Here is a 13,489-nt window from a genome sequence, read left to right as displayed (position 1 = left end):
TCTGCAGACATGGACTGGAGAAGGCCATACAGGTTAACAAGCTCGTGCCCACCACGAAGCAGCCACACAATGGATTTACGTCTGAGAACAAGGGTGAATCAAGCACCCAATTCACATTCCCCAAGAGCTGCCAGTCACTAAGCCCTTTCAGACAATTTAACACCAGAGTCAAGAAAGCTGCACAGTGCCACAAGAAGAGAGCAGCCACAGCGAAAGGCACAGCCAGTACCTGGAGTCCCTGCAGCAGTGAGGAAGCTATGTGCAAGTTCTTCATCAGCTCTAAGATGTGGATTGTTCTTATATGCCATGGGCAAGTGGGCTCACTCTTCTAGAGTCCCTGCCAGTCTGTCATGGTGCAACAAAGCATTAGGACCATGGGTGCAATATGGAGCAATGTTTCATCTCCAGCTATGACCAGTCCAGCACAATTCTCAGTGAAGTGGAAAAAGCCTGCCAGAAACTGAACTGAACACTAAGGAAAGGAAAAAATATTCCTCATCCCTGCAGTCACCTGTGGAAACTGAACCATCACTCTAGCGTTAGGTAGGTGAAAGGCAAGTGAAATACGTATTTGTATGGGTAAGATTCTAGTAAGAGGAATACGAGAGTCTATAAAAACCTCCCTCCAGCTTCCTGAATGAGTGTTCTTGGTGACTGTATTGAAATGCTGAAGTGGTTCCATCATTACAGTGGCCAGCAGAAATAATGAGCACGCTTTATAATGAGGTAGGCACACACACACACACACACATCCAAAGGCAGGAATTCTCTGTGTCAGTGAAAATATGACTGGCCCCAAATTGATTTAGGATTCATTAGTTCACAGAGCTCGTTATGTCATGTTATGAAATAAGAGTTCAGCCTTATTTATTGTTTCACAGTATTGTTTTTCCGTTGATGTTAAAATGTTCTCATCTGATAAGGCCACTATAGAATTCCTCAACTTGAGTATCTAATACTGACAGACCATTATCTAATTCCTACATTGTTTGTCATTTTATTCTTTGCCTATTTAGAACACCCCAACTCCCCACTCCCCTTCCCCCCCCCCCCCCAATGCAAATAACTATACTATTTTGCAATGAAAACCACAAATCTTTGTTTAAAAGTATACATTTACGGAAACGTAAAAATAACTGGGTTGTGTGGTTTTCTGCTGAAACTAGTGTCAGTCAATAATGTTATTTTGAAATGTTGATAAAATTGGTTGCATTCCCAACCTTTGCTAGTAAACTAGATTAAATCTAGTAAATATCTACCTAACTGCACATCTATCAGGAGGAATTTTGACATTAGTCCAGTGCAGAGTGCGTAATGATAGTTTGCAGCATGATGCCTATGCTGAATGCACTTCCAGTCACACCAGTATTACCAAAAAGAATTACCATTTAAATATATATATATATATTTATCTGATGCATTTCCTCTGTAGACAAGAAGAGAGTTGTGATTACACTCGTTGTTTACACTCTTAAGGTGTATAGGCTATTTTATGCCAAAAGCAAGTGATCACAAATAAATATTCTTGTTTTCTTCCAGGTAAAATCTTCCTCATTTGTGAGGATTCTGATTGTTGATGTGATTGCTGAGCTGTATTATTTAAAATAATGTAGCTAGAGATTACAGGTTTCTTTGGTAATACTGGGATGAAATTACAAACCATTTTGGCAGTGTTCAGAGGAAGATAATGGCAACCCTTGGTAATGTACAGCGGTCTGCCAAAATTGCTGAAAAGAAACAGGAAATTTCATCTAATCCACATAAATTGAGTGTGGGGAATATCAGGCTCTCTGGAAAATGCTTGCTTTAGTTCTGGTGTGTCACAGATAGCTATCAGGGATGAAATTTGTATGTCAGCTCATCTAACCATAGCAAATGCAGGATTGGTTGAAATTGCATGTTTGCAAGTATTTTGAGTAAATTCAGTAATCATCATTGCCTTGTTTTCTTCCTCATTTCTTTCTGTTGAACACTCCACCTAATCTCTCCCTTCTTATATTTTCTCACCCTGAGGATCAAGGTTTTGTCACTAATATGGCTTAATACCTCCTTCATTACCCATTTCTTCTTCTCTTCTCCATCCAGTTAAAACTCTGGCTAATTAAATCCTCTTTTGTCTATAACATCCCTTGCTATGGACTCCTTGGTAATTCCTCCTTGCCTTGCCTACACTATTTTGCCATCACCTCTGATTGCAGGCTCCATAAGACCTGCTTACTAGCCTGTGCTGCAAAACGTGCATGCAGCCAAGTGGGAACCATCCAAATACGAAGGAGTCATTTTTTTGGTTTGTTTGTTTTTTATTTCTTGATGAACACCTTTTAATACATGCCTCTCTTTTAGCTCATTGCATAAAGGTTTATTTTCTTCTAACTATTTTCTTCTTTGATTTGGAGGTGATTGCATGGGCTTTAGTGGTTTACCAGTTACTTTCCTTTCTGGACAATAGCAATGAACAACTTTAAATAAAAAGTCTGGCTTTTAGTTAACTTGTTGACTAGCTTCAGACATACGTACACAAGGGTAACAATTTGCTCTTGGAAGAACCTACATGGCATGTATTCAGGTGGCTTAAATTCCTTGAATAGCATTTTAAGCGTATAAAAGAACATGCTCCTTAGTAAGCATTAGGGAACATGACATTTGCATTTCAGATGTCAGTATTTTCTGCTGTTACCTTGGCACCGAAGAATAGACAATGTTACCATGATTTATCCAAAAGCTTAATATGTTTTGGCTTTTACTTATTTAAAAATGTTGATGGGGTTCTGTTTGCCTTTTCCAGAAACTGCTCTACTGAGGAGGAAATCAACCATAAAAAGGTTTGGAAAGGTAAATATTTTGACTGAGTCATAATCTTTCCTTACATGTTTACAAGAAAAAAGTATTACAGACTTGAATGTAGGGGTGCAATAGACCCAGTGGAATAAGGATGATTTTCAACAAATAAATAATCAAAAAGGTACCACAGGACTGGTCTTGCCTTTCATGTAGGCAACGATTCTTGAATGAAGTCCCCTGCAGAAGCCAAAGCAAGAGCTGACGGATATAATTGACCCTATCACAATTCAAATTTCCTGGCTGATTTGATGTAGAAGGTTTGGATCAAAAGTATTGAAGCAGGATAACAGGTTTGGATCAATGCTTTTTCATATTACTGTAACAGTAGAGCATCCAAATTCCTGTAAATATTTCTCATGCAGTTGCCAGTAATTATCCATATAAACCACAAACGAATAGCTTTAAAACTCACTATAATTTCAAACGTGAAATCAAGTACCTTGCCTGTGTTTCTCACTTGTCCTGAGCTTTTACCTTTCTATCTTTTCCCTACTGCAGTCTATTTTTGTATTTCCTGCATCCCTTTTCCTTTGGTCTTTATCTGATCGCACATTTGCTTTTGAATGCCAGTTGTTCCTCAGGCCTGTGGTCTCCTTAGGGCCTTCCATTTAAGTGACAAATGGGGTGCAATGCATGGAAATGGGACTGTAGCTAGTGGATCTATAAAGTAATTGCAAAACATGTCGTGTTGCTTCTTCAAAGAAGACTGGGATGTACAGCTATGAGTAGCGAAGTGAGGCCCCTGGTTTTGGAAAGGCAATATTTTGCCCATGTGGGACAGCAAAAACCCAGCCTGGTTGTATGATGAGGGGCAGCCCAACTTTCCTTCAAAAGTGTCGCAGATTGCTTGTTCAGCACCCAAGTGCATGGGCTGTGCAGGAGAACACATGCACATGAAGGTCTGCAACTGTCCTAGCCCAAGGATTGTCACAGTGAAAACCTTCAGAGGACGTTAAACATGTCCAAAAAGTTGTGTCAGTTCCCCGCAGGTATTACATCCCATGCTTTTGTGCACTGGCTTTGTAGGTTAGCAGAACTAACTGCAGCACACTGCTTTCTCACTTCTGTAAAAAAACAAAGGATTTTTTTTTTTTTACCTAAGTGCTTTAAATAATCAGAGTACTCTTTAGTGATATGCAGCATGACCAGAAATGCCTTGTTGGAGATAGATTAAGTACTTTTGAGTTCTGGTTATTAATAGGTCTCTACAGCCAGTTGTTTCTTATATTCTAGTATATGTATTCACCTAAAGACTACCAGAAAGGGTAGAAAGCAACAACCAGCTTTCTGAAAAGTCCTAAGTTACAAAGTCTGTTCTGACAGAAGAATGTCATATTTCTTGTGAGTTGTATTTGTCGTACATACAGTGAGTCAAACGTCATGTTTCCAGGGAGAGTGCTCTGTTACCAGAGACCTGGGGATTGTTTATGTCATCCAACCCTTCCCCAAACCAGCCATCAGAGGGGCCTGAAGGTGAGCCAGGTACAAGGGGCTTTTTGTCACCTGTGCAAATTTTAACTCATCAAGATGCAAAAGAGGAAGTGAACAAATTCCACCTTCCAGATGGAGGGTTTTCTCCATCTGACACAGATGCCTAAAGAATCCCAACAAAAATCTGCAAACTGCACAAGTAAGTATTTCCCTAATCGGGGAAATATTATAACATATTTAACTTGGAAAAAGAATTTATGGTAATGAAAAATACAAATATTTTGAAGAGCAGAAAAAAAAACTAAACAAAACAAGAAGTAACTAAACAGAACTATCAGCAATGGCAAAAGGCTAATTACCTATGAAACTGAGAAAAAAAATTCTACAGAATTTGAAAAGAAAAAAATCCTTTTCAAGAATTTGAAAGAGCAGCACCTTATTAAACAAAAAGAAAGTCTTGGACCCTCTCAGAAGGATTTTGATACAGATATAATTCAGGAAAAAAAATGAATTCATTTAAGGCACTTCCTTAATCATAAGATTCTGTCTTACAGGAGAAACGAGACCTACAAAAATAATTAGGGGCATGGAGTGAATTCATTTACAAGGCGAAAGATAACTAGTTATCTTTGGTAGGTGATGATTAAGAGTGGGAGAGGGATGCATAATAAGAATTTACAAATATTAGAAGCATAAATATACAAAAAGCAGATTATGAATATGCAGTGAAATATTTTTAAATCCAAGGACCAGCATTTGGGCTGTAGGTGACTTACTTGCTAAGGGAAAAAATACATGATATAAAGCCTTTTTCTAGGTGGGTTAACAGTTCAAATCTGTCCCTGGCATGACATGACTTTATTATCTAAAGGCTATTTAGGACTCTGCCTGAAATAAATTCACTTCTGTTTCATGGGAAGGTGTCTTCGTTACAAAGCCTGAAGCCTGGACCAGTGCTGCTGCTCACTGCCTCAGCAGTTCCCACTGCCTCAGCGAGGCACCAATGGAGCACACTTCCCCTGACCACTGGGGATGTGGGGTTGTTGGTGTGAGAGGGGCTGGGAGCCTTGCACCTCCCCGTGTGCTTGCGCATTTACTGTGCACAAAGAAGTTTGTCCCCAGGCAGCATCAGGATCTTAAGTGTGATGCATTGGGCAGGTAAGTAGTGACCCAGAAAGTGATTTTATGGACCCAGATTTCTGCAAATATTACATATTCATGAAAGCCAATGGTAAGTCTTTTCAGAAACAGATTTTCATTAATTGCATTGACATGTAGGGTGATGGATATGAAATTTCAGACAGATGAAAAAATGTACTATGATCCCCTCTCATATAATCCTAAAGTTTCAGCATAACAGGAGTTCTGTGCACCTCACTGACTCCCAGGCCAGCACCAGGATTTATTGAAAGCGTCTCTGCTCAAGGACTGATCCGTCTGCCGTACTGGGCAATGCCAGCATGACAAAAAAGCACCACATGCTGGTGCCCTCCTCACTCACCTGGCTCACCACCAAACCAGAGGTCTCCAGCTCTAGCAAGCTCTAACCTTGTGTGTAATCACAGCTGAACTCCTTGTGCAGCTGCGATGTTTCACAATAGCTACAGGCTTCATCATTGGTATGGCCATCCAGAAGAAGGGCTAAGAAAACAATAAAACAATAATGAACAGCTCTGTGAGGTAGTCAGGATGCTGCTAGCAACATATGTAAGTGAATTCATGTGTTCTTTTATAGCAGGCTGGTAAGCATTCCCTGTAGCAGAAATAAAAGCTGCTTTCTGAGCTGCCTCATCTCTGATAAAGAAAATCTGCTGTGTATACCCATACTAATCCCAGTGACATGAAACATGCTTCTCAGAAATGTTGCACATCAATTTTATTTAGAATGGGGAGAGCAACTAACTCATCTGCTGAATGTGGGAGAGCTTTGTGGCGTTTCCTTCTGCTGCACAATAACACAAATTCAATGCCTTTGAACAGGCAGGTAGATATTGGTTCACTGTGAAAGGTTACTGAAACTTAGAGTTTCCGAGAAAATGTGTTTGATTATAATTAAATACATCCAAGTAGGAATAAGCTTATCTCCTCCAAGAAATAAGCAGTACATTTAATTTCCCAGTCCTCAGGTTCCCTTCCAGACCATAACATGTATGCTCCTTTTAAGCAGAAGTCTCCACTGATTTGGGCTTTACTGTCTTTAATCAAGCAAATCCACCCCTGCCTCAATTAAGACCTGAAGAATTAGCACTTAATGTCAGAAAAGTGTATATTTTAATTTCATCTACTGTGCATAAATTGATTACATAAGGCAGCCTGTTCCCCCAGTCTCCAGCCCTTCTCCTGCTTCGTCCATCCTCCCATTTGAGTAATATGGTTTGGAGCAGGAAAGGTTAGGATTTCAACACCTGTGTCAATGAACTCTTTTACAGTATGACACATGGCACAAGGTCTCTTTTTTTATAGTTTTAAAAATCAGAATATATATATATATATATTCATTTCTCCTTCTTCCTTTAAAAGGAAGGTGGAAGAATGCAGGGATCTTTGACTACTACAGGTATTTCAAACACAGATTTTCTGGAAGATCCCCTAAAATGTCAGAGCTTGTTTGTTTGTTTTGTTTTGTTTTAATATTTCCAAGAATGCTGGGGTTCAGGAAATGGAGAAAGATTGTCCTCTGTCCCACCTGTGAATGAATGCCTGTATCTACTGGCCATGTGGGTTAAAGCAAAGATAAGTTGTTATGGATTGCAGATTCTGTTTCGCTGCCAGATGCAGTCCTAATGCTTGCTGTACTAGCTGTTTTTCCTCTGCAAAGGTGGTGGTGAGCATGCAGAGAAGATTTAAAATGGCACACCTGTCTTGACTTGAAAATACTTGATGTAGTTCCTTTACATCATATGAAGATTTTCTGAAGAACTGATTCTCTGTTGTTTTTCGGGTGGCCAGATGCTTGATAACAATAGGAAGAAGAAAAGGTTCTTACCCATTTCACTCAGTTTTATCAGCATATTAATGCTTGTACCGCTGAAGCCTTCTCTTTCAGTCCTTTGTTGTCAATACATTTAAAACCCAGCATCTAGTGGTACAAGCCAATTAAATCCCAAATTCACTTGTCAGAGCATTCCCTCTATGTGTCTGCCATGTTCTGGAGCCAAGTTCTTCAGTTTCTTGGTTTCAGTCCAAGAGGAAACATTAACAATAAATAACTATGTAGATCTGTATGCTGGGAATTAAAACAGTATCTATTAAGGGCACTCCATGAAAATGATCTTGAAATACATTATGTGAAAATTAAATAAAACCTGTAAGAACATTAAGGCTCCCAAGAAATAAAAGGAATGACTCCTGAGAAAAACTGTAAATGAGGTGCCCGGTGTTTTTAAACTGTTCGGATTTTTTGGCAGCTTACACAGTAAGTCAGTGCTGTAAATCAGAGATTTCCAAACAACTTTCAATTGCCTTTAAGCACATTTTGGACTTGGTTCTCAGTGTGGACAAATGTCATGGAAGAGAAGAAATCTGGCTCAAAACTAGTGAAGTATGAGCATTGAAAAAGCTTAAATATGCACAATATGTGAATTTCTATTATATTTTTAACAACATTTCAAGGTTGGATACATAATTCATGGCATTTTTGATGTCTTGAGAGAAAGTAGAGTGATGTAAAATTTCTGGATCAGCATATTTTGGCTTGGGAATATACCCATACCTCCGAAACTTTTTCAGTTCCCTTACAACTATTATAGATATAAAACTCCAGTGCTATGATCCAAAGCCCACTGAAAAACCATTCCACTTATTCCAAAACGTCATCCGAATCTGCCCGCACTGTTTAACAGAAGGGATTTATTCCTTATGTTGGGTGGGCCACACAGAAATGTAAGGCAGCATCCATTTTGGTGATCCACTTCTCCGGAAGGAAGCAATCATCTCCTTGGAGTGAGGACCGCAATCTTGGGTTTTGTTATTGCATTTTTCACCTCCATTGCGGCAGAAGACGTGGTGGCAGGCCCCATACTGGCCATGCACTCTTGGCTGGCCATCACACGAGCCCTGTTTTTGAGGCGACATGTGGATAACCTTGCTTGTGCCCTCAGCCCATGGGCTGCTGGCATGTGGCTGGCAGAGCATCCTCCGTGCTTGTCCTGCAGCCAGACAGCCGGCCTCACCTGGAAGCATCTAGAAGAAAGCAAATCTCAGGGTCAGCAAACCCCTCTGATTATTTTTTTTTCCCTTGGGTGCTTTGAATCTGTTCATTTTCTGTTGTTGGAGAAGAAGAGCGAGCTGTGTAGCTGTATGCATCTCCGACTCGCTCGGTGCAGAGGTCAGCCTGAGCTGAAGCACGACCCCAGCGCACAATCAATCGCCCAGCACCCAGCTGAAAGCGGAGGCCCGTGCAAACACTCGAGCTGCAGCCCCTTTTGTCAGGCTCTCAGCGCCGTGTCAGCCGGGTCTGCTGCTGCGCTGGGCTGGCCGGCTGCTGGGGGCACGTCCCCATCCCCTGTCCCCACGTCTCTCCATCATGCCGTGCTTGGCTGGAGGCACTCTGGGAGGCCCTCCGAGGGAGGCCTGGCTGCGCTGGGGAGGCCACGTGGCAAGGAGCTGCTGTTGTTCTCAGCTCTCCACACACGGGTTTCGAGGCAGAAAAGAAAAGACGAAAGGCAGAGGCAGCGCTGTGACAGTCAGTAGTGTACTGCGTGCTCGAGGCTCGGAAAAAAAAGTGCTGTTAGAAAGGAAAATAAGGAATAGGTAATGTCCTTAGCCTCGGGAATGAAATATTCCTTTAATAACTGTTTTCCTCTGCTACTCTTGCAGCAGTTTCAGAGTCTTGTGATTTTCCACTCATTGCTGGTGGACGGGGCCAGCTGAGTGCCCATTCCGTCTCCCACACAACCCTGGAAGAGTCGGGCTCTCAGAGGTCTTCTGGGCCACCATGTCCCTCTGCTGGTGCTCCCTCTTCTCCCTCTCCTCAACAGACTGACTCACAACCATGCAACGTTATGAATATACACCCTAGAGATTCTTTAATCCAAATCCTCACCATAATGCCTTATTGCTTGCCTGTATGGTGATGGTAATTAACAGCAGGGCCCAGTCCTGCAAGTTCTCCCCTTGCAACGAAGGTGTCTGGGAGAACAAGGCTATCTGTGCCAGCTCAGGGAGTGCTCATATGAGCATGGCATGCGTGGATCTGTTCTAAATAACCCTCCTCCATAAGTACTATTAGCACTCAGGAGTGCCAAATTAAGAGCAATGTGAAATCTTTGCAAATAGTGACTAAATGATGGAGACAATAACGGTGTAAATAACTTGGTAATTTAAATAGCGGGTTTATAAATAAACCAGAGTCAATATATATTCCTGCTGGTCTCTAAAGAAATTAGACCAGTAAATTCCTGTGAATCACAATAAGGAACATATTTTGTGCATTTAAAATAAATCTCATAGCTGCATGATGAAGTACTTTTAATTATTGTAGAGTGGTACAAGCAGCAGCTTTATATATTATATCTCTCAAATCAATAACAAAAGAAGTGCTTTGCAGGAATTGATGCTGTACTTTTGCAAGAAAAGAAGTTGTACTTCAAAAGAAAGAGTTGAATGCTAACCTTAATTTGTCCTTGCCAGCCATTTTATCTGCCACATATCTTAAAACATAGTTAGTTATCTCATGAAGATACTTAGAAGAATGTAGCACATTTTAAACTGGGTAAAAGTGTGGTGGGGTTTGCATTTTAGTTTTAAATTAAAGGGAAAAAAATGCAGAAATACTTTTCTTTAACTTTATAAGCAACATACATGGACGCAGAGATAATTTCTCTAAACATATTTTATTTAAAATATATGAAAGGGACTTTGCAAGGTGGGCACTTGAGAACAGTATTTTATTTTAAAAGAAGCTAAAAACTGCTCACAGTAGGCAAAATCCCCAAATGGAGCCTTTAGCCCGTTGCATTCAGCAGGTAGCCTGGATTGTTAGCATAATAGTACAGCTCCAACAGTGACACTTGAAGCAAAACTTTATGCAATTTTAAAGACAGCTAAAAAAAATTAAATTTGATTCTTGCATTCCTGTTTTCAGACATGCCACTGGAAAAAACATGCCAATGTGTAGTCTTAGCAAACTGAGATCAGTAGTCTAGAGCAATCTCTGAACGACTTTTATTCATGCAGCACAGACACTTGGGGGATATTGGTCCCCTCCAAGGTCACTGTAGATCCATTTTTCAGAAAATCTGTCTTGCCCTTGGCTTCATGTTCAGACCACCCCATCTTTCCTTCCGTGCTGCCCCTCGCCCAGCCTGAGCTGCTGCAGGAAGCTGGTGATGGGCAGGAGGAAATAGGCATTTTTGAGTGGATCTTGTGGCTAGCATTATTGTGTGAGAAAGTTCTTGATAATTTTAATGACTGTAGCAATTCGGGAAAAAGTCTCTGTTAGATCTCATTCCCATTTAGCATCTTCTCAAGACTGCACCAAATAGCAAATGCCTGTGAAAAGGTGCCCTCTGACCAGCCCGTCCCACCCAGCCCAGGACCCTTCTGCCCCTCTCCTCTCACAGGAGGAGGTACAGCAGCAAGGCAGCACCTTTCCTGAGAGCGGCTTGTGCTTTGGCCGCGGGAGGGAAGGGCATTGATTTCAGCAGGCACACGGGGACAGCCACAGGAGCAGCGTCGCAACCTGGTGCATCGATCCTCACCTTCTGATAGAGACAGATGCACTGCTTCAGAGGGGAAGAGTTACCTGCGGAATATCAGCACTCTGCAGCTGCATCCCTTGCTCTGTTCAGCTGACAAGAGTTAGTGTGATCGCAGCAGCGTGAGGTGACGTGCTTGCTGTTTGCAGAAAGCCATGGGTTAAAGTGTAGCTGACCTTCACACCCCGCCAGCATTCACAGTACTCTGCCGAAGCTAAATGCAAGGCTAATTTATGAATGGGGCAACTCATCAGCAGAATTTTAATGAATAAGCGATGTGCCCATTCATTATCTTTCCATTTCCAAGTGTTAATAAACAGCCTGGTGATAATTAACTGAAATCCTACCTTTATAGAAAAGTGGTGCTTCATAAATACCAAATTGTGCTATTATCGTACATGTGTGCTGGGTTTCCATGAATATATAAATTCCGCAATTACCTCTGGAAAAGCAGTTTAATAAAGAAGGGGAAAGTCATACAATAATTAAAATCTGAGAAACAAACAAAACGTCCTCCTGATTCAAAAATTCAATGACAGTAAACAGGGCAATGCAATCAGGAAGGAAAGCCCTGCCCTAATCAGCAGCGGTGATTTTTCACATAGCTCGAGAAGTGGCTGAGTGAGGGATGGTTAAACCCGTCTGCAATCAGCCGAGGGAGGCTTTAAGACACTAAGTGTCAGAAATTTATGCCTGAGGAAGCGGAGCCTCGAGTCACACGATTATATCAGAAGGTCAGCTCTCTTTCGCAGAACAAACAGAAGCCCCCAAATTTTCTAGCCTTCCTAGAAAATTACCCTGCAAAAGATGAACTGACCTTTACCGGTGCGGGGCTTCGCACATAGCCGAGAGAGAGGTGTGAGCTGCTTCTTTCATCTCAATAAGATGTTAATTCCAGTCCCCTGTTTCTCAGGGGAAATGCCAGGTCCCACCAGAGCGGGCAGCTCTGGAAATGGAGCAGGCAGGGAGCAGGATGCTCCTGCGGCATGTAGGGTATCCCCGTGATGGGAGAAGGGAGGAGGCTGCGACTGCCACGAAGGCCAGTTGTGCTCCAAACTGTGAGCTCCTGCCCTGGCCCCGGCGCTCGCTGGGCTTATCCGAGCCCAGCACAAAGCTGTGCACGGCCAGCTGGAAGCACGCCTGCTAGCAGGGCACAAAGCCATGCCCAGGTGCTTGGTGCGGCCGTCCCAGTATCTCCATCACCACGTGGGGTGGTGGGGACACCTACGAAGTCTGCCTGTGACAGCAGGGTGAGGGGGTCACAATGTGTTTTGGGCTCCTTCCCATCGCAAGGAGGTGCCATGCTTTCCTGGGGACAGTGCTCCTTTGCCAAGGGGAAACCCGGACTTCCCACTCCCAGGTGAGCCAAGGTGCCCGAGGCACAAGGAACAGCACTGGGACAGGAAAAGGGTGGAAAGGATTTTCTTTTTTTCTTTTTCTTTTCTTTTCTTTTCTTTTCTTTTTTTTTTTCCTTTTTCCTGCCCACAGCAGGTGCCAGTGTTGATTCACGGCTCAGCCGGCCGCGGTTGCTTAGCTATGCAGCCGCCGTCCCCCTGCTCCCCACACCTCCGCGCGGTTCCTGAAGCGAGGACTACTCCAGCGAGGGAATGCACCGGGCCTAGGAAGGCAACTTCCTTTGATGAGGACCTTTCAAACCTCTTTGACCTGACCTCGCTGACAAAAGGGCCCTTCAAAGAAGATGAACTGTTTCATGTGGCAGCAATTTCTCACGTCAATCAAAAAGATTTTTTTCTTACAGCAACAACTCTCTATCCTTTCCCCACAAAATTATTCATTTTAATACAGCTATCCTCCTCTCTACAGCGAACACCCTTGGGTAGCATCTTCCAGTGTCTCACAGACACACTCTTCAATTCCTATTTCCATATTTTATTTTCTTTAAAAGTGGGGAGGGGAGGAAGGAAATGAATTGACTTTACTTTGATTAATATTCTTCTTTTGCATTTTTAGAACACACATCTTCTGAAGAGCAAGCTCCTTCATGAGATCTGGTGGTCTTCTGAATATCTTTTGAGGAATAGATGCTCAACTTTCTCTCTCTCTCTCTCTTAATGATAGAATATTTGACCTGTTGGCCTCAAAATTTTAACTCAGTTTTCTGCCTTAAAATATTGCTGCAGCTATATTTGAACTTTTATGACATTGGGAGATAGAAGTCAGATAAATATTTCTGATGTTGAAGGAACTGTTAAACTGCAACTTGGATCCATAAGCTTAAACCATATTTTAGCCAAGAAGGAAATAGTATGGCTGCACAATTCAGAAGAAACCATAAAAGCCGCTTAAAATGGCCTACAACAGATTTTCAGCACATGAAATTCTGCTGCACTGACAGTCCATTCTCTTACATTCCTTCTAGGCTTCTAGCCTCCCCTGCAACTCTGGAAACCTCTGCATCTTTGCGATGGAGAGGTTTCCAGAGTTCCCAGTGATATAAAGCATCTGTCCTGATCCTTGAGCAGGAAGGACAAAAGAGAGAAGGAGAAAAGAAATGCTCT

This window comes from Anser anser, assembly GCF_964211835.1.
Source record: "Anser anser genome assembly, chromosome: 3".
Lineage (NCBI taxonomy): Eukaryota > Metazoa > Chordata > Aves > Anseriformes > Anatidae > Anser > Anser anser.
Note: the sequence above shows the minus strand (reverse complement) of the source record.